General features: G+C 45.3%; 1 protein-coding gene across 8 annotated transcripts in view; it reads left to right on the plus strand.

The window, feature by feature from the left end:
- NFATC2 (nuclear factor of activated T cells 2) overlaps positions 1 to 21,329 on the plus strand; it is a 99,216-nt gene that overhangs the window by 66,540 nt on the left and 11,347 nt on the right. The gene's annotated exons all lie outside the window — the stretch shown is intronic.

Below are 21,329 nucleotides of genomic sequence, written 5' to 3' on the forward strand. Positions count from 1 at the left end.
GTAAAGCTTTCTTTGAACATATCCTGCTTATTCTTAGGTAGGCAGCTATTGGCAATCTGGTTGATTGGTTCTTTTATTAAAGTATGTTCCTTGCAAGAGGAAATTAATGCAAAGTTAATAGTGCAGCTGGACGCTGCAATCATAAAGGCCAGTAGCAAAACTGACATTGATTTTAGTGGGAGCAGAGTGAGGCTGCTGGATATATTGCTGCAAATATAGGGTGTTCTTATGCGTGAAGTACAGACCTGATTTTCACATACATTCATTGCTGCTGTCCTCTCAGTCTAGGCAATTGCATGCCTGGTTTGATCTGGTGAATGTGCTGTGCCGGCACCCAGGAGTTTGGGATTCTTCCTGCAGTTACTCACCTGGAGTTGTGAAATTGTGCCCGTGGAAGTTTTATTTGCTTAGACTTAGGTACTGAGTGCTCTGTGGCTCTATCACATACAGTTTTCATTGCTGCTTTTGTGGGCAGAGTAGAGTTTGGATGGTTTTCTCCGTTGGTCTGTGTTTGAAATGTGGTTGATACAGCTTTGGTGCCATCACAGTGAAACTTGGAGAGTTTTTTGTGGTCTCCTTGTCTGAAGAGAAGTGTTGAATTGAGTTTTAACGGTGAATTTGATTTAGGAGATTTGCTGGATCTGCAAGAAAATAGCTATGTAAAACCCACTTCCCATTCAGGGAATAGGGCGTGATAACAAAGAAAGATAATTTTTGTAATAGTAAAATTGAACACTGTGCTTTAACATACTTTTAGTATGAGAGGCTGAGAGATTCTTCCATGTTTCTAAAAATACTTGGTACAAACTTTGTAAAAGAAGTAACAAAGAACAAATCTTGAAGTTAAAGCTAGCAAACTTCAGAGTCGAGCCAAAGTCCACTTAAATGAACTCCCAAAATGGACTGCAAAATTAATTTTGAATCAGGCCAGTAACATCTAACTATAGCATAGGTCACAAGGGATGTGCTTGACCTCTGTGCTAAGAGGAGCCATTAGGCAGAATAGCAGCAAGTTAATAATGAAATTCCAGGCTTCTGCTTGGCTGACTGGATCATCCTGAATTGATTTCAACTAGAGATTAATTTATCAGTTATGCCACCCAAGTCAGGCCAAGCGAGATCGGTCACATGTAGTCTCTTTACTGACCTTAGTGAGTTTACATTAGTTAGAAGTGTGTCTCGGAGAATTGTGATTTACTTTAGCACTTTGCAAAACATTTCATTCTGAAATGTTCAGGACTTGAATTGAAAAGCCACTTTGTTTGCTGCTGGGGAAAAGTGACTCAGAACGTAACAAAAGCCATATTTTTCCTAACTAGAAAGTTTATTTTTGTACTTTATAGTATTAAAAGAAAGCAAACCCAAAGGATTATGGAGGCTTTACCCTCAAATCCCTTTTATCCAGAAAGCTCTTCCGAGATAAAGTGAGTTGTTAGGTCTTGCTGTGATTTTTCAGGGATAGTACTGAGATGATGGCTCCCCAGCCAGGCTTGGCATGAGTGCGCTGCACTGCCGCTGATGCACAGACTCTTAGGCAATCACTGTTTCAGTGTCTCTCACTTCCCTTCACTCTTCTTCCCTTTCCCCATCTTCCTCCTCCCTCTTCTTTGTTCTTCTTTCTCCATATTTCTGCTGACAGTCCAGCTTCTGTCCCTTTCTATGGTTGTGACCTTCTCTCGTCAACTCTTGTCCTCTGCCTTCGTGGTTAATGGGCAGCCCTGGTGTTCTGGACTTTGCTTCTATTCTGAGCTTTGCCACGAACTTCTTGAGTGACCTGGGACAAGCCCTGCTCTGTCGGTTCCTCATTCCTGAAGCTGTTGCCTCTCAGAGTGGGTACTCTGTCCCAGTCTTTCAGATCTCTTGGAAGTGACGAGAGAGCATCTCATAGCTAACACAATTGCTGTTTCTTTTTACCTCTTCCAGCTTCCTGCTGCCTCTGCTGGCAGGACCCTTCATTATTTTCTTATCTTCCCTGCTGTAAGAAAAAAGTATTTGTCCTTCTTCCTGAGACCATGGTTTGTTCTTTGCTCAGAGCCTTCACTGCTCCACAGGGCACATAATGCCGGGGACCTAATGCACTTGACCTGTCTTTACCTCCTGCATTGTAAAGATAAGAGCTGGTTCCACCTCCACAGGGGGATTATAGTCAAATGTGTGACCACAGCTCACAAAACTGTACGCTCTCGAGGTTGAATAGCACCAGCAGTGTAGCCAAAAGAGCGTGGACCTTAAGGCAGGTGATGGCAAGTTTTTACTTATCTTCTGGGTGGGTTTTGCCATGTGCGAGGAACTCTTTGTGCAGTAGCTGCACAACTGGTACCATCCGTACTGGCTACCCTAACGGTTGCTTTAGCAAGTCTCTAGCTCATTTCTGACCATACTGCAGATGTGGAGACCTCCCATGTGCTTTCTTGGAAGGAGATGTTTGCCCCTGTTCTCCTCTTCCTGGTGCTACCTCAGAGCAGGAGGTGCCCAGCCTATGCAGCCCCCTCCAGCAACTTCTCAGCTTTCCCCTCCCAGGCAGAATTACGAAATGTGTGGTTACTGGAAGGAAGGCTCTAGCTATGGAGGTTGGATTTGGAAATGCAGCCATAAGGGAGACTGCTGCAGGTCAGATATTGTCACACATATGTATACCTTCATATATATATTCTTCCATATACCTCCATATTTCTCTGTCAAAAAAAATCCATAACTTTTTGATATCAAATAGTGTAAAGGTGAATCCCCAGAGGAAGGGACTATTCATGAAAAATTGGCAGAGAAACCTCTGTTCCCCACCTCTGCCTCAGAGATTCATCGCTCTTGGAGGTTCTTTGGGTGTGAAGATAAGCCATGGTCAGGAGATCCTTCAGGACCCATCAGGTGCCCAGGCTAAAGCTGGCAAGCAGCGATTCTTTTCAAATGCAAGTGAAAGCCATAGGATGAGAGAGTGCTCAGCATGTTTCAGCCAAGGCTGCCTCTTAATATTGTTCGTAACCAAACCACCAACACTGGTAAAAGTTACCCAAACCACCACAGAAATATGTTGTCAAATAGAACTTATTTCTTCCAGGACCTTCAGAGCAATCAGATGAGCTATTTAAAGCACAAGCTCAGTTAAAAAACTTAGTTATTTGCAGCACCATCCAAAATCCCTTGGTGGGGCAGGATGAAAAGAGAGGGGACCCAGGGCTTGGGGCACTGGCCGTGCCCTGCACTGCCCATGCCCGTGCTGCAGAGCCAGAGGTTGCTGCGTCGCCCTGGGGAAGCCGCTCAGCTGCCGTGAGCCGCAGTTCCCCATCTGCGACACAGAGAGAGGAGGATCGTGTGACAAGAGCAATAGGAGGATAAATGCTTCACAGACCCTAAAGCACTTGGATGCGACACGATCTAGAAGTGCCTTGTAGAGATTGAGTGTCAAGTATGGTGTTAGGCTCTTTCCATATACAAATAATGGACGTGTAGCTCTTGTCTTGAATGTTATCAACTTGCCTGCCTTAGATTTAGTTCTTCTTTTCGACTCAGCTGTCATGTTGTGTGCTTTTTACTTTATAAAGAAAAATCCCTGTCATTATTCAAATAGTAACTATCTAACCACATCTGACACTCGGAACTGTCTGCTTGACACAGCAGCTCTAAATTATTTTTGGTGCACCAGTAATCTTTAATGGGGAGGAGAAAAGCAAGGCAGATGCTTGTGCAGTGGTTTATCAGACTGCCGATCAGCAGAGATGTTTTATAGTGAATTCACGTATTTCACAGAAAATTTCAGGCACAGCAGGTATTTCTTTAGAAAATGGATCTGCAGGGTGTGCAGTGTGGTGCTGGTAAATCACCCAGCACTTTCGATCACCTTTGCTACGAGCAATGTGTTAATTTGTGCAGTTTTGCTCCCCACCGCAGTAACCATTGCCCTCTCCATGGGTCTCATCCAAGACCATTCAGAGCCTGTTAGGTCCCTGCATTTCTTTTTGTGTTCTTTCATTCAACAACAAGAAAATCTACAGTCTGTCCCCACAGTGGCATGAAATGAAATTCAAATCCCTTCTTTCCTCCATGTTCAGGAAGAATCTTTCTTTTCTGACCAGCGTTTTTTCTCCTTAGGCGGGTAGCTGTTACGCACAAGCCTGAGCAGGGTGTACCTCCAGGAAACCCCGGGTCTCCTGGGGACCCGAGACGCAAAACTACTGTGTTAGCCCTGAGCAAGCTCAGTCCGGGACTGAGCTCTTTCCTGCGGCTTTGGTCTCACGCAGCCCACTCCGTGCTGGTCCCACGGCTCCTCGGGGAGACAGGCATGCGTGTGCGGAGGAGAGGAGGGGTCATTGCAGCCAGGAGGGAAGGCGAGACACAGGGCTCCCCGCAGTCGATGGGGTCCTACGGGCTCGGCTGGGGTGCCGGCACGTTGTGAGCATCCTGCTCGTGCTCCCCAGCCCCTGCACGGCGGATGGAGCAGGGGGTGGCACGAAGCTTGCTGCCAGCCGGGGATTTCCCTGTGCGGGAACCTCGGCCGTGCGGTCAGCGCAGGTTTAAGCCCTCCATGCGTTAGAGCAGTGGAGCCATGCTAGCAGGGGCCAGGGGTCTGACCGCCTGCCTGGCTGTAAAGCCGCTTTTCTCTCTTACCACTGTATTGATTTCACTCTCAGAAAGCACAGAAGACGGTGGCTTTAGGGGCATGTTTTAGCTGGGTTTGTAGTTGTTTTCATCATGTGTCCATGCAGAGAGTAAAATAGCAATACAGGGCAGAGGGGGAAAGGTTCCTGTTGCTGGACATTTTAGACAGGAGTGAATTTGAATGCTGCAAGTGAGCTGTGGTTCAGTTAGAGCAACAATGTGCATCAAAAAAAGCCATGCTCTGTTTTTAATTAGAACTACTTTTCATAGAAGGTGTGGTCACTGCCGCTCAGGCAGAGTTTGACTAAGAGTGAAGCATGTATGTTCTCCAAAACATTTTGCTCAAACACTCTAGCAAATCTACGTAGTCATCAGACTCATTCTTGAAGCTCTGACTCACTTTATTTCCAGATTTTCTGTTCTCTGTTGGGATCTTACAGCACTCCTTGGGTACGCTACACGCTTTATTTTTGGATCACTGCTATTGTGGGTTTGTGTCGCGTTAGGATCTAAGTGCCCCAGTCATATGACAGAGTCTTGCTTTTCTGGACACAACATGAAAAGAGAACAGAAAGGTGATTCTGTTCCCAAAAACCTGTAGTCTGTTGGCAGGGAGTAGAAAGATCAGTGTATCAGGAGGAAGGTCTCCTAGGTTGTGTCTGAGCTTGGCCTTTCAGCAAAGTATTTAACTTTCCTGTACCTCAGTTTACCATTATTAAACAGTATCTTGCTATCCTTCCTTCTAGTACAGTTAAGCATTTAATTCATCCATGTTACTAAAACATGGATTCTCAGTAAAAAAAGCTGCATACCTGAATAAGAAAAAAGTAGTTGTATTGTTATGGCAGGCTGGCATCCGATGTCTTCTTCACCTCTAGAAACAATACGCTATATGAGAATTCAGACAAATCCAGCCCCTTTTCAAGCCCACTCTTTCCCCAGCAGTCTTTCTGAGCGGCTGTCCTGCTGCCGAAAAACAGGCAAAACAAAACAAAGCAAGAAAAAGAAAAACCCATACATCCAAAATCAGCAGTGGAGGAAGGAAGAAAATGAATCAAGTGATTAAAACCATAGTTCCACTGGCACCTCTTTGTTCTCCAGCTCAGGAATCTTTAATTGGTGCAGTAAGTGCCCACAGGCAAGTTGTGTTACAAAGCGTTTCCTGTTCAAAAGAACATGCAGACTCCATTAGGAGACCACGGGCACCGCCGCCAAGAACTGACACTGGGGACGGGTACGTGAGTGCTCTCTTGGTGCCTCGATGGGCAGGGTCCCGCCACCAACTGATGCACCAAGACAGTAAACCCCAATTCTACGATTTGCTGGTGGAAGGCATGCCACTGTTTGAAGGCTAAACCAGTGGGCTGTTATCAGCAGAAAGCGCTCAGTTTTCAGAAGGCATCAAGCAATTTTCAATGATAGTTTTGAAATACTGGCAAAGAGTTGCTTGAAAAAAAGAACTTGTTCTTGCAGTTGGGAATTGAAAGCTTCTAAACCACAATAAAGTCCTTTCCCAGACTTGCTGTCCATTTACTCCACGCTCATGGCATTCCTTAGACAGTCTGAATCACAGACAGCAGACAGCTCTTATAAAGAAGACCATAGGCACACATCTGTTGGAAGACATCTGCCAAAACAGACCATACATTTACTTTTGTTCCTTCAATCCACTTTCAATTTAAAGGGATAACAACAATAACATTTTTCAGCCCAGGGACACTATTCATCCAGTGCAGAGAAACGGTAATGAATTAAAATAATTCCACTGCAGAGGGAAGCAGACAAGCTTTTCCCCAGCTTTTACAGATGGGTGCAGTGGGGTGCAGAGCTTTGAAGTGATGTGCCCCAGCTGGTGCAAGAAGTCCCTGGTAGAACCGTACCTTGCCTTGGGGCTGCCCGGTCCCCCAGCTGCATCCCTCGCACAGACGTGGGGGTACCAAAGGCACGTGAAGCTGTCAGCGGGTGTGCAGGAGCTAGGGCAGCGCTGGCCACGCCGCAGGCTGTTAAAACACGTGTTGCACTAACCGCTCTCTCCTTTTTCTGTCTTTCCACCGGACTCACTCCTTTCATACTATGCGTATCAAAGAATACTACCTGCTTTCCAGAAGGGAACGATTGATTGCTGGCAAGTAGTATGCTACTTACCACCGAGAACAGGCATGTCTATTAGGAACACCCTCATTTCTCAGGGCAAAGTCTGGAGACAGAACGAAGCTGTCGTGTGAGCAAGGACAGGATGTGAGGAAAATGAATCAGTGGTCTTCCTGCCAGCTCGGGGTGACACTGGGTGTTTTACACAGAAATTCTTTCAGTTCAGTCAAAATCATAACTGTTTTGACACCATTTTTTAAAAATGGGGGCTTTGGAGATGAGAAGCAAGAACTGCGCGGATAGGAAATGGCTTATAACAGAACTGCGAAGCAGGAAAGGGGGTTAACTCCTTCTAGAGCTCAAGTCACCATTTTGCATTGAACGAGAGCAGCACTCCCTGGAAACCTTTAACAAGGCTTGTTTTACACTGAGGCAGCTTACCGCATAACTATGCTGGTTAAGGTGGTTGATGTTTTTATTATTTTGCTAACACAGCTATTATGGTAAAAGCCCTTGTAGACACAGCTCTGTTGGTGTAGAAACGCTGGACTCAGCACGGCTTACGCCAGGTCAGGGAACCACCAGCAGCTGTTGCGCTGAAGGGGTGGATGACTGTTGGCGCTGAAGGGTTTCACCAGCAACGCCAGTGCCACGGAGCTGGCTGAGCTCGCCGGGGCAGCCGCAGCGTACGCGGTGTAAGGGATTTCATGTGCGCAATAACTGCACGAGCTCAGCTTGCTGGCTTTGTGTGTTGACCACCTCAAAATGAATCCTAGAGTTCGTAACTTCCAGCAAAGATGATGCAATGTGCTGGATTCATTTATTAGAAAGACGCTTTGCTGGAGGGAGTCATACCCCCCCTGACAGCTATATAAGGAACCTGCAGCTAGGTATGTATTTATCCTCACAGTTTGTCCTGTTTTCTCCCCTTTAAAATTAGCATGATGTAATTAAGTATAACCAGTGAACTGGCTTACATCCACATGGCAGCTCAAAGCTTTTGCTAATTCTTTGCAATTTCATTGTGAGTCTTGGAATATTTATAGCAATTTAAAAGTCCCTGTGCAGGTGACTGCAGAAAATACGAGAGTTGTTTTTTTCTTAGTGATCTTTTCAAGTCCAGTCCAAGAAAAACCAAAACATTAAAACTATGAACCTCGGTGTTTCAGTCTTTCAAAACCCAGGCAGACAAAAATGATGCAACTTTGAGGGCGGGGGGTTGATTGCATGATTTTAAAACCAATCGCATGATTATTAGAGGCCTGACTCATGAACCCTGAACGCCTGGGTTTGGCATTCCTGCTCTTCACAGTTTCATTTGTTACAAATTCTGTTAATGTGCAAAAGTGGGAAAGGGTAGGGGTCTTGTCACCCTTTAAAGCACAATATAATACATGGGAGGATTCAGCTCCTGCTGCAAAGGCTCGCAAAAAGGCAGCTTGAGCCATTTTCGAACAGCACTTCTGAAATCTTGCAAGCAGCTGCAAAGAGCCCTGCTGCTTTGAAAAGTTTGGACAACATCTGCGCATTTCTTTAACTATTGTGAAATAAAATGCCTGGCAAGAATAACCATCTTAAAGATATACAGTCTGTTTATGGTGCAAACTGAAAGCCAGTTATAAAGTCTTCTACTATAGAAAACCGGCTGGATTCTCAGCATTATTCACACAAGCAGAACTTTTCCAGTTAAGGCAGCATGGAGAGTTGATGGAGGACTTTTTGTCTGTATAGATCTTTTCATTTCAAGAATGAAGACCTATAGGTGATTAATTTGAAACTAATTTTTTTCTTCCACCTGCTTTTCATACTTTGCTTCTTATGAAAATACTGTTATTGTTGTTATTATTATTATTATTATTATTATTAAAAAATCATTGGACATTTTAAAATAAAAGATTGAGGACGAATCATCTGAATTTCCCATCAAAGTTAGTTTTCTTGCAAGAACTCTAAATAGTGCGAGCCACTTTTCTGCCCAGCAGAAGCTGGTATGGCCTTATATTTCCTGGTCATTTTATAGTGCTGCTTACTCACCAGTTCCAAGAGACTTCTGTGCTCTAATTTGGATGCAGTATGTTTTTAGAGGAATTGTAAAAGCAGACTGGACAAACGTACAAGAAGACAATCCTGTATTGGCTACGAGAGGTAGCAGATGACCTAATAGGTCATTCCAACTTCTGTGATTTGAAAAACAAGCAGCACATCTGTAGTCGTGCCAGCAGGAGAATCAGAGATAGGAGAAGAAGAGCAAATACTTGAAGACCATTAAAATGCCTTCCCAGCATATTAGCTCCTAATTTGAATTTTCAACAAGCTGTTGGCTTTCGCACTCTTTCTCATTTTGTAATAGAACTTTTTCTATGTTTACCAGGAAGAAACCAGAGGAAGGTAAAAGCCAACCTAAGACTTAAAAACAATGCATTTGTGTCTGAATCATGACTCCAAGTCCCCATGCTTCGATTTTGCAAGCACAGAAACCTGGGCGTACATCCAGCTGTGAATTTTACAGATGGATCCTCTCTCTAAAAGGGGTCTGCACAAAACCCCTAAATCCAAGTACTCCCAACTTTGCAAACATTCATATTCTCCAGTTTAGGTGCATGTCACTGCAGTCTGTCTGGCAATTAAAGTTCTGATCTCTCCGTATTCGCATGACTAATGGCCTATTAACAATGACTTTGAAGACTTGGTCTTGAGTTGGATTTAACCAGTGTTAGGTATAAAAGAGTTCAAGCTTCAGCTACTGCTAACTAGAGTAAAACCTCTGAGGATCAAAGGGCTTCAACAGTGATGCCCACGGGACTCAGGGCAACACTAATTCCCTCGGTGAGAAACTGGTCTAATACTCTCCATCTTCCTGCAGGTTCTCCTCATCCACATGGTTCCTGTTTTATTTAAGCCATCTCCTTTTGTGGGTTTTTAATTTGGAAACTTTGCACTCCAAAACACAGGCTGAACTCTGCCCTCAGCTGAACAAACACGATTTCTTTAGAGTGAAATCGTAGTTGAACTAGGTTTAGTGAGAAAAGTATTACTGAGTTCTGCCCATGGGTGCTGAAGTGAGTGATAGGATTGTATCCAAGGGAGAATCTTTCCCCGTGGATAATTGTCAGGTGTGGAAGTAAAGGCCAAAGCAGACTGTCCCTTTCTTCCACCTAGCTGTGTGCGTTTGGGGAACGCTTTGATGCGTGGGTGGTGGGAGGGTACTGGTGGCGTGGCGGTCGTGTGTCAGACCTGTTTGTGCACCAAACAGCGTGCACTGCATGACCAGAAAGCCTTGAGGCCCTGCAGAAATAGCGGGATGATATCACAGCAAAGTGACAGCGTAGTTTAGTCGGTTTTCAATGCTTATGTGTTGACTTCCTCTGCCTTTGTGCAAGGACTCTGGACCTTCGCTTTAATGTGCAAAGAATAATTTGGGCCAGTAAATTAGAGGAGTGTGAGTTTGCAATCATTCCCTCTGATCATCTCTGCCAGGGGAGTCTAGTCAAAGATTCCCAAATTGTGGTGTGGTTTGGTTTGGTTTCTTAATGATGCATGACTTCATCATCCATGAATGAATCGAGTCAAATGTAGGACAAATAGTGAGACACATGAATGACTCTTATGACATTTGCAATGTCTCAATCGGTGCTGGTTTATTTAGGTGGTTTCTAAGTTTCTTTGGAAAGAGTGAGAATGACTAAATGAAGGGGGAGCCACTTCAGAAGTATGGGAGTCAGTGGTGAAAGTATTGTGACGGTTAAACCCCCCTGGGTTAAATATCTGTGATTATGAGCAACACAGCGTCGGTTATTTTGTAAGAGCTCAGTTCCAGGAGACTCCGTAGCCACAAGGCCGGAGGAAGCTGGATGATGCACCAGACGTTGCACTCCCTCTATGGTCAAATACCTCCCGGTGCTCGTGCTGGGTCTTCATCAGCCGCGGCTGGGTTTCCTCTTCTCAGCAGGAGGCAGCAGGGCTATTCTCCGAAAGTGTCCGCGGAGGTCCCGACTTGGAAAGGCCCCTGCCCTCAGATGCTCAGTGCGTTGCGGTGCGTCCAGCTTGCCCACAGGCGCTGCCTTGGGCTGCCGCTTCCCGGGGGAGAGGGGCTCTGGTGGGGCGCACGGGGCACTGCCCTGCCTGGCCTTCGCTCCGTGTCACCCCTCTGCCAAAGCCACTGAAAACCAAGGCCCAGCATTTCTCTCAGTAAATGATCACCAACCTAGGAAGCTGTCCTTAGGACTTGGGGAAGTCCCCCAGTTCCAGTCACTGGATATGAAGTAATTCTAACTTTGTACAACTTGATGGAAATAGTCTGCCAACACCGGCCGCTCTAGGCGTTGGGCAGGTCTGGTGAGCAAACTGCCTTGGTTTGAACCAGAACTGTGGCAAGTCGGAGGAGGACTTTTAGGGGCTGTACTTTTTAATTACATTGTGGTTTGTGGGTCTTTTTTTAACTTAAAATTACATTTAATTTTTTCTTGTCTGGTGTCTTCTTCATGCATATGCATTTGCTTTGAGTTGAGGTGCTGTCTTCTTCCTTGGAAAGCATCCCAAGATACCGATTTCCAGCAGGTAAACCCTCAGGTAGATTTTCAGCTAGGTAGGCTGGGTTACACGAGAGCTCTTCTCTTGAGGTCATCCTGCAGCTCCCTGTCTTCAAATAACTTCTACCATGTTTCCTGTTTCCTTTTTAAAAAAATGCCATTGATTTTAATACAAATTTTACTTCAGTATAAATTTTATAGGCTATTATTAAAATAAGAAGCACACAAAACTATTATTATGTCTGTTTTAGAAATTAATATCTGTGGAGCTTTTCTTTTTACTTGATCACATTTCATAGCTCTTCCCATCTTCACAACTAGTGCAAGTTTTAGATCAAGATTAAGACTTTCCTTTCAGGCTTTAGATGTAGCGTTAAATGCTCCTCCAATTTTTTCTGTCATGCAGAAAAACAACTCTGCTTTTCAAAAACCACTGCTGAGCATGAGTGTCTCTGCAGAAAGCCTGGAAGAAATCTCTCCCGTGTGTGACATTCCAGTGCAGCTCGGGCTCTCGGGGAGCATACCTCGACCATGCAAATAATCTAACCCTTAATCACAGTTAGACTGTAATATTTACTAGCATTTCAACAGATTGTGGTCAATCTAACAAGACATTCATTTCCTCCCTTGTATGCAACAAGAGATGCACACAGTTGATGGCTGGTTTATGACAGGAAGCTCACGCTGCCGCACGCAGGCACGCAGTGCTGAGGCTAGCTCAGCCCGCGAGGATCAGAGGCTGAGGAACGAGAGTGATTAGCCAAGGGCAGCCTCTCCCCCAGCCTCTGCAGCAAAGGTAACTCGCATCATGCCATGTACACAGACCAAAACCTCTCGAGGATTTTTCTTTTCAAGACGTACGCTGCGTTCAGCCAACAGGCAGATGCACTAGTTATCTGGGGAGTCCCTGTCTGTGGCACCTAGACAAAAGTGCTTTGGCAGACAAATAAGTAAGGAAATTAATTTTCTTGTCTTTAGAAAACAGCGCGCACCACCGTGCCTGGATAGATCGATTTTGTTATGATAGCAAAACAAGTTCTATGGAAACCATTGTGAACCCTGGAGTGAGGCTGCCCAGGAGAGTTGGGGAAAGCCGCTTTTGTTTGTTGTGCTTGGCATCGTTTTGCTCTGGATGAAGATGCTTTAATTTTGTGGGGAGACCCAAGAGAGCATTCCTCTTTTTCCATACCAGAAAGCCTTCCAAGCTGGCATAAACGTCCCCTCTTTCCAGCTGCTCCTTTCCAAACACACTGGGCCTCCTAAAGATAGCCTTTACAGTGGCTGGGGCTGGTGGAAAACATGAAGCCTGCATGGATTAGCACAGGAATTCATTTGGGCTGACGAATTGGGTTTCCCTCTATAAACAGCACTAGTGTTTTCATCTTCTGGACAGCACAGCAAACTTCACGTCCTCTTGCTCCTCGGCCCGCCTCTCCCGCGCTGTGAAACGCTGCGTCCAGGCCAGCCGTGGTAAAAGACACACTAAGGCCTGCTTATGGGGGATGGAAAACAGCACGCGTTCAACGAGGCGTTTTCAACTCTCTCCCTTCTCAGACAGGTTTTTTCCAGCCCTTCAAAGAGGTGGTGGGGTTATTTTGTTTTTTTCAGTTTATTTTTCTTTCCAGGTAAAAGGGAAATGAAAGTAATCCCTTCTCCAGTGGCTTAGTGACCTTACAAGCAGCCCACACTATATATTTTCTTTTCTTCTTTGTTTAACTTCAGCTACAACGTGCTTATCATCTGCAGGAGTTAAGGATTCTCTGCAGAGGGTTTTGTCTGCCCCTTTCCCCCCGGGGCTTTGGGTCGCAGGAGCACGGCCCCGCACAGCATCGCTGCCTCCGGGGACCGTCCTAGCCCTGCCAGGGAGGCACCCCCAGCACGGCACTGAACACGGCACTGTATTTGCCACTGCGGCAAATACACTTCTATAGCCCTGACACTTTCTTCTATAGCTTGATAAATATAATCATCAGGGGTTATTAATCACCCAACATTGTTTCCCAACACGTAAAGGCCAATTACATGATCAGACTGCATTTAGTGGTGGTTTGTATTTACCTGACTGGTCAGTAATGGATGATTCTGTCTGTGCCACTGACTAACTGAGCATGCAAATAGAGTTGTGTGGATGAAAATGGGGGACTTGGGATTCAGCTGTCAAATGAAAGAATTCTTTAAGTAATAAAGCCCTGTCCCTTCACTTAATCACCATGTTTCCACATGTGTAACCCACACCCCATTAAAAGTTTGTTCCTTGGAAGTAAGTCTCAGCAAGCCCCCACCTGCTCATAACACGCTGCAGTCTCTCCTGCCCTTTCCAGGCGCTCTGGATCCGGCCGTTCTCCGGCTCTTGCAGGGGTGTCTGCTCTGGGATGGGGGGAAGATGGGGGAATTATCCTGGCATTATTCAGTGCAGGCAGCTGAAACGGGCATGGAAAGGGTGCTGTGGTAAATGCATTACCCACGTTCACGCATAACCTGCTCTGTTGCTGAATCATGGTCTTTTTACAGATAGCATAGATTATACTTATGACAATATGGGATTTTAAAAAACAAACTACAAAAACGCAGAAACCTGCAAGTGGATATCAGTGCCATAGTGTTTTGAAAGTTTATAAATCTACAGTGTATTTATTATGCTACAGTTTACAGTGTAAGCATTGCCATGCTTTCAGAAGCAGCAGAAGTTGGGGTCAGGATGCTGTTGGCTGCAACTAAAATATTTTCTCTGCCACGTCATCTGATGTAGATACCTATTTGTGCAGTTCCTGATCACCTCACTCTCATCTGGTGTGGTTGTGATGGAGTCAAGCACCGTTCCCATTAGAGCGATGAGGAAGCTGTCCCTGGGACTTCCAGGAGAGGAGATGCTGACCAGGATGCAGGCTTTCATGTATAGTTGCTTTAAGCAGGCTCACTGGCTGCTGAGGGGTTTGCAGCTGGAGCATCAGCTGCACTGAACCACACGAGGAAAACAAAACCCAGCAGATTTCCAAAATACTAACAGCTGGATGCAGATGACATTTCTTAATCAAGGGAGAAAAAAAAAAAGCCCAAACCAAACCAGCTGCTCTCGTGTTGCTCTCTGGCCCCCTTCCAATGCTCCCCCCAGGCAGCAGCAGGGCAAGGCTGAGTGCCTTGCAGAATTGCAGCCGGGGGGCGGGTTTCTGGGGCACCTAGCGCAGGTGATGAGAAGGGATGAGTGCACGCTGGAGATGGTCACCCTCTTGAACCATAAAAATCACCTCTGTCTTTGTAGACAAAAGGCTGCAGCCCTCTCTATCCACATCATCCTTCAGATCTCAGCAGGGATACTGGCTGCTGGCTTGGCCCTGAGACGTACCCGATCTCTGGTTGACGAGGCTCTCCCAAGGTCCCTGGTTGTTGTCAGCAGAAAATGGGGGAGTTCTCAGTTCTGTGATGCTCCTTCCGCCCTCCCCCAGCACCCACTGTAGCCTGAGCCTGCTCTGAAGTCACCATGGCTTAACCACCCACTTAAACTTGAGCGCGTTTTAACTTCTTGGCTGAAAATGGGGAAGACCCAGCCTCTTGGATAGTTTATCTTTGCTGTGAGCCTTCCTCATGATGATGCTGCAAGGAGCGTGCCAGGAGTCAGCACTACCTCCCCACTGACGAGTCAGCTGTTACTAGTGCAAAAACCTTCCCATCTCCACCCCGCAGCCCAAAGGACAAGCCCCAGTTCCTGTCGTGGGCCATCCTCCACTGGTGTTCCCCACCTCTTGTTCTGTCTCGTCTGTCAGGGAAAGCGTTGGGTACAGTCTGGGCCAGATTCTGAAGGGCGATGCGTGCTTGTCTCTTTGTGTGTTGGATTTTTTTGCAGTGGTTGGATGTCTAATCCACAGTGATTTAGTTGGGAGTTAGCTACCAAAATATCTTTAACAATCTGGTCTTGCAGAAGATATCTGGTGGCTTTGTACGGTTTCATTATGCTGTGTATGCTAGCTGGGGCATTTCATTCATGTTGGCAGTCGCTTTCCTTCCAAGACCTCTCAGAAAGAGCTATGGTGATCTTGGCCTTCGACTTTGCTGCTCCTGTGTCTTCCAGCTGTCTGTGGCTAGTTCCCCAACTGCGGGACAAACAGTATTCCTATTCAATCCGCGTTCCTAGCCGAGGGGACGGCCTGCCAATTGCTTCTGAATGTGTTCTGTAGTCAGATGAGATCATATCACACGTAAGCAAGTTCTATCTTTATTTTAGGCAAGAGGGTGTTTTATCATGATGTGGTTCCAAAGCCTTCGTTGTTTGGTTGGAATTCACCCAGGAAGTGTAGCACTGGATGGTTAAACACAAACTAATAGGTTCAATATGAGCTACAAATGCAGAGCTCGTGAGCTGGCTGTGCGAACTCGTGTATAAAGGAGAATGTTGTCATGCATGTCATGATGAGAGAGATTAGGATGGTCTTGCTAGGTACTCGCAGCGTCTTGCAGCATCCCCTGAGATGCTGCAATGAGCACAGTGTTTCTCCTCCTGCCTGGGTTCCTGGGTTGCGTGGGGATACACACAGCTCTCAGACCTCACAGTTGGAAAATTTGGGATGGCTCATGGTGAGTTCCTGGGAATGATTCTCTGGGGCAGTCTCTTTGGGTGGTTGTTCCTACATCTTGATCTGGAACTGGGATGGGAGGTCTGCAAATAATTGAGGGCTGATTTCTGAACAAATGTAGGTTATTGCTATTGTGGTGAGGTTGGGAATTGCCCAACCTCAATAGCGCTGGCTGCACTTCAGCTAAAGACAGTCACCTCGGCAGCTATTGGACATCGAGGAGCTCAGTTCTATTTCTGGTAATTTAAAGCCCCCTCTTTTGTTTTCATACTGAGAAAAAAAGCTTTATCGTTTGTGCCATTGAGTCAAATTGAAAGTTTTAAGTCTTTGGATGATGCATATACATTTTTCTTATGCTCTCAAGCTGTTTATTGTCAGAGGTTCCTGGCTTTCTTGAGGTGAGATGCAAAGTCACTTACAGTATCTGCTCCCCACAGTCCTTTTTGTAGTTAGAGGTGTCTCACCTAATTAGCTCTCCCTCTCAGTTCATAATGGTCTCTGATACATATACTCCATAGTATCATTTAGTATCTTTATTATTATGTTATTTTACGTTAGAAACCCCCGCACGGATGAGAACTCCATTGTGGCAGACACTGTGTCAACTCCAAAGGGAAAAAATCCAGTTCCTGCCTCAGAGGACTTACAGTCAAAGTGCAAAATAAAAGCAAACAGATGGATGTGGGCAGACACGCAGTACCTTGTTTGTGGCACCTCCTTGACATCGTTACACGTGAATTGTAACACTCTGTCAATAGCCACTTAAATATTTAATGGTCTGGATTCTTTCCAGCTAACTTGGGACTCCCAACTGCAGCCCCAAAGTTAGGCGCTGTCCTGAGTCCCCTTGCCAAGAGCCGCAGACCTCTCCGGGGTGCCCGTGGCTTCCCGTCGCCTGCAGAGGCGATTCCTGATCGCAGGGCTCCTAAACCAGCGCTCACCATTAGTGCCTGAGCAGAGGGAAGGATCTGGCCCCAGACATTCATTTGCTGAAGGATGCAGAGTCATGGTAGAAAAACAATCTGTGCACAAAAGTGATTTCATGTGTTCCCATGCTCAGTGTTTTTCACTACAAACCGTGTGCCTACTGCCCATAATCCTCTTTAAAATGAGGCACATAGGAAACATATGCCGCCTTCGCGCTCGCTGTTCCAAAGTTGTTTGTGAAAGCAGAGTAATTGCAAGCAGAAGGTTACTTGCCTGCCTGTTCCAGAGGAGAGCTTGGCTTGTCTGGCAAAATTGTTGTAGGCCACTTGTGCCTCTTCCCTGTTACCTTGGGACAGTGATTTTCTGCTGGCTGTTTTCTCCAGAGAACCAGGCTCAAAATTCGGTTCAGACATGTTCAGAGGGAAACCCGGTTTGCTGGAGAGGCCCAAGTTCTGCAAGAATCCACAAGCCCTTCAGCGAGGACGCTTGCAAAGTTAAGACACAGCAGAAGATAAGATGCCAGAGAATTAGAGCCAGTAAATAGTTTTGTGGATTAATAGACATAAGCGCTAGTGCTCAAGGGAAAAAAATAGATTACATTATTGACTGTTCATCCCATGCAAAACTGCCTAAAGGGAAGGGTAATAATGGTTTGTTTCCCCTTAATTAAATATTTGTTAAATGGTTTGTTTCCCCTCAATTAAATATTTGTTCTGGTAGTTCCTTTGTGACAGAAGTAAAAAAAGCAGCAGCTTTGCCTATTCTTGTTACTTTCAGCTAATCCTGAACATGCCGTAACTGTTCTTTGGTTCCTACCCCCCAATTATTTCCTGTAGAAAATCGCTTTCTCCCATCCATTCTCTTTTTTCTCTGTTTTTGAAACACTTTGCTGAATGAGTCATATCGCCTCTTAGTAAATAGGTTAAGTCTAGGAGAATGATGAAACTGCAAAGTGACATGTGAATAAATAGTGCTATCGCTTGTGTGCTTTTCCTGCCAGCAGTTACTATTTTAGAGGCATTGTGTTATCTATTACCAATTTCATTAGCTTTTAAACCATGAGGTGCGAGCTACTGTAGGAAAAAATCATCACCAACCTCCCTTGGTTTTGCTGGTTTTAATCTAAAAGAAATACATCTTCATACCAAATGACACTGCTTATCTCAGCAGTTATGTAGCAAATTCATGAGGTCCAAACCACGCACACAAAAATAGATGCGAGCACGGTTCACCCGGGTGCTTCGCAGCAGCGGCAGCTGCCGCAGAGTTAGAGCAAGAGTTAGGAGTGACAAAATGAAGACTCTTGTCTTGGATTTCTTAAGCTTCAGTCCATCAGCCTAATATTTCTGTATTGGTTTAGCCAACTAATGTGGTTTAAGAAAATGAACTCCATCCCCTTCTAGTATAAGTTTTTGTATATGTATTTATTGTGTGCGTATTTTACTTGGTCTCATTGCATGTTAACTAAAACTAAATATGAACTTCATCTTTTCTCAGTAACTTGCTAACTATCAACTTGAGAGAGCCAACTGCATGACTCAAACACGTGTCCCTTCCCTTGCAATTTCAGCCAAAACTCTCTGGCACCAGAGTACTGCAGAATGAAAGTCATATCTAAATATATGTGAGCAGAAAGAAAGTCAGTCAAAAAAAGGCTTTGTTATGGAAAGCTACTACAAACCAAATCCACGGTGGCCTGGAGTTCCTCATCACACCCAGGCTGATCTAGTTTTCCACTTTCAAGGTACGCTTCCCAGAGTGGCTGCTGACACTCGTAGAAGAACTGCACAAAGCTATCATTGCAGTCCCTCTATGCCTTACGTGTAGTGACGAAACAGACTTGAAGGGTTTATCTAATAAATAAACAGGATATTTATCATAGGCTTAGCAATTTTAATAATACAAGAGGTTTTCCTTCACATTCATAGAGTTCCCGACAGTGTCAGCATTGATATCCAGAGCCAGTCCTTTGCCAGGTAACCCGTGAACGAGGTTGGCAGGGCAGAAAACGGGTGCTGAGAATGAGACTTAAAGAAACACCCCAGTTTGATAGGATGCCTCTTCCCGTCATACTCCTGCAGTGACTAGGATGCAACTCCTCTAAATTTGGGGTGTTTCACACCGGGGGACTGAGCCTGCAGATGATCTCCGAGGGCCTCCCGCCGGGACACGCTGGAGCCCGGCGGGGCAGCCGGGAAGGACGTGGCATGGTGCCTGAAGGAGCGCTGGCCGGATTGCCAGCTGATGCGGACTGTTCCTCCGGTTGATGCGTAGGCAGGGTTTGCGCCTATCTTAGACTCTTCTGATAAAAAATAGATGACTAAATACTGAAATCTATCAAGCAAACAGGAAATCACACTCTGGAGCAAAAATTGCTCCTTCTCTTGCTGTTCCAGTCAACAGCCCGGGATTGGAAAGCTCGTGCGTGTCTGCACGCGTGTCCTGCAACTATCGCAGAACCACAGTTTCCTGGTTCATGGAGAAAGAGCCTAGAAAACTCAGCTCATTGATTTCCAGTAGATTCAAACAGGGATCAAAAGGATTAAATAACTGAAAGCACCACAAACGGCACCTTAGGATTCCTCCATTCAGCTCACTTTAGGCCCCTGTTTCTCCAGGACAGTATGTCATTTGTAAGCAATATAATTCTCCCATACATTGTTTGCACTTCAGATTTCAGCCCTCTCTTAATAAACTGGTCTTCCAGGGAATTAAACAACCAGTTAACAGCCAGTTCTTCTCTTAACTGATTAACTGTGAAAGTCCTCTGGCCATGGAAGCATAATAATTTTTTACTAATCACTTTCAGCTTCAGGTGCAACTTATTACTGATTTACAAGATTGTAACCATTTGTGTAACGAGCTGAAGTGAAGCATGGCGACATGGGACAGCACCCAACAGCTCCCTGCAGTGCAGGCAGCACAGGGAGAGCGGCACAGGTTTCAGATTATCTCCACTGCTGCAAGCTGCTCTGGTTTCCTTCCCGTGTAACTGCTCGCTTGGCTTCGTATCAGCAGGGAGACCTCGGCTAGGGGGAACGGTTTGCAGAGTGACAACTTCTGTCTGAGGAGTACGCCTGAACAAACAGAAACAAAGGGTTGCTTGTCTACCAACTGTCTCGGATACCGGTCCCAGCCTTCCCGCAGTCAGAGCAGAGCTCCTCACGAGTGGTACCCCAGTGCCTCCCAGGGCAAGGCATCCTCAGGGCCAAGGGATGCTCCTTATTCTCCTGGAGAACGCCATACCATGGAGTCAGAACAGGTCACTCTCTTCAAAGTGCTCTCTGCTGCCTATGTTGGCTTGATTTCCTAATTGGAATACTTAGGACCCAATTTTTAGAAGTATTGAGCACTCCAACATTGACATTTATGGGTTTAAAGGTTTTAGGTTGGTAACTTAAATTGTTGCCTATTGGAATTTTTAGAGTGCCTAAGTGAGGTCAGCACCTCATGCCTTTGGTAGTTGGGGATCTTAACTACCTAAGGACTTTAAAACATCCCCATAGGGACTTTTGAAAATGATTGCTGTCTACTACATCCACACACTTAGTATAGGCTTATTCTATGCAGGCTGTCATCATAATTTCTGGCTTTTTTTCTGTTAGCTAGACATGTATTATTTAAGTTCCCTGAGCATGACCTTCACAGTCTTTCTGCATTTGTCAGAGCAAAGCAAACCTGTAATAAATCTGGTCCTTCAGGGATACTTTGGACTTGGCCAGGGCCATATGGCAAGATGATGCTATAGCAGAGGTCCGAGCTCTGGAGTCCCACTGTCCAGCTTCTGCTTTAACCACGAGGTTACGCTTTCTCCCGACAGCTTTAGCACAGTTGTTTTGTAGCAGTAGGCTGTTGATCTTTTCTGGAAGCCCACTGACAGTAATGAAAGTCCTTACAATTTCTGGGGTAGTGTCACAGACAGATTTGTGTTTTGAGTACTTCCTTCTTGATAGTTTTGATGGATAGTGCGTTTAGGACACCAAATTTGTTTTTGGCAGAAATGCTGTCTTCATTTTCTGCTCTTTTCTTACAGGCACACCAAGCTTCCTGTTAAAGATTTTGGGTAGGATAGTGCCATAGATACCAATCGTTTTAGTTTTGCACCTCACTCTGGAACTATATTGAAATACAAGGGAAGGATATTTAAATGTCGTGAGTGAAATCCAGATCCTGTGAATCACGAGTTTAGCTATTGATTTCAGTTGGGACAGGCTTTAGCCAAAAATATGCATTTTATTTAGATTCTGTTTTCCATCAGATATCTATATTATGTTGTTAAATTCATGGAAAGATGCCGATGGGTTTTGAGTCTATTGAAACTATTATAGCAAAAATGCATCACGGGACTTGAATTGCCACTTAGTTTGAGATCAGTGACTTCTTCCAAGAGTTTGCTTAATTAATGGAGATGACCTGATTGCTGTTGGGCTGGGTGATGTTGAAGAGGTTTCTGGTTTACACAGACTACATGGATTACAAGCAGGACAAGGAAGAAAAGTTGCAGGGTGCATCTATTGGCATTATTTCAATAAGGGGTAAAACCTTTTTCTGATGTGTAATTAAAGTAAAGCTTTACAGCTAAGAACCTCTCAGTAGTTAAATATCCCCATTTTCCAGAAAA

Source organism: Balearica regulorum, chromosome 16, assembly GCF_011004875.1.
Source record: "Balearica regulorum gibbericeps isolate bBalReg1 chromosome 16, bBalReg1.pri, whole genome shotgun sequence".
NCBI lineage: Eukaryota > Metazoa > Chordata > Aves > Gruiformes > Gruidae > Balearica > Balearica regulorum.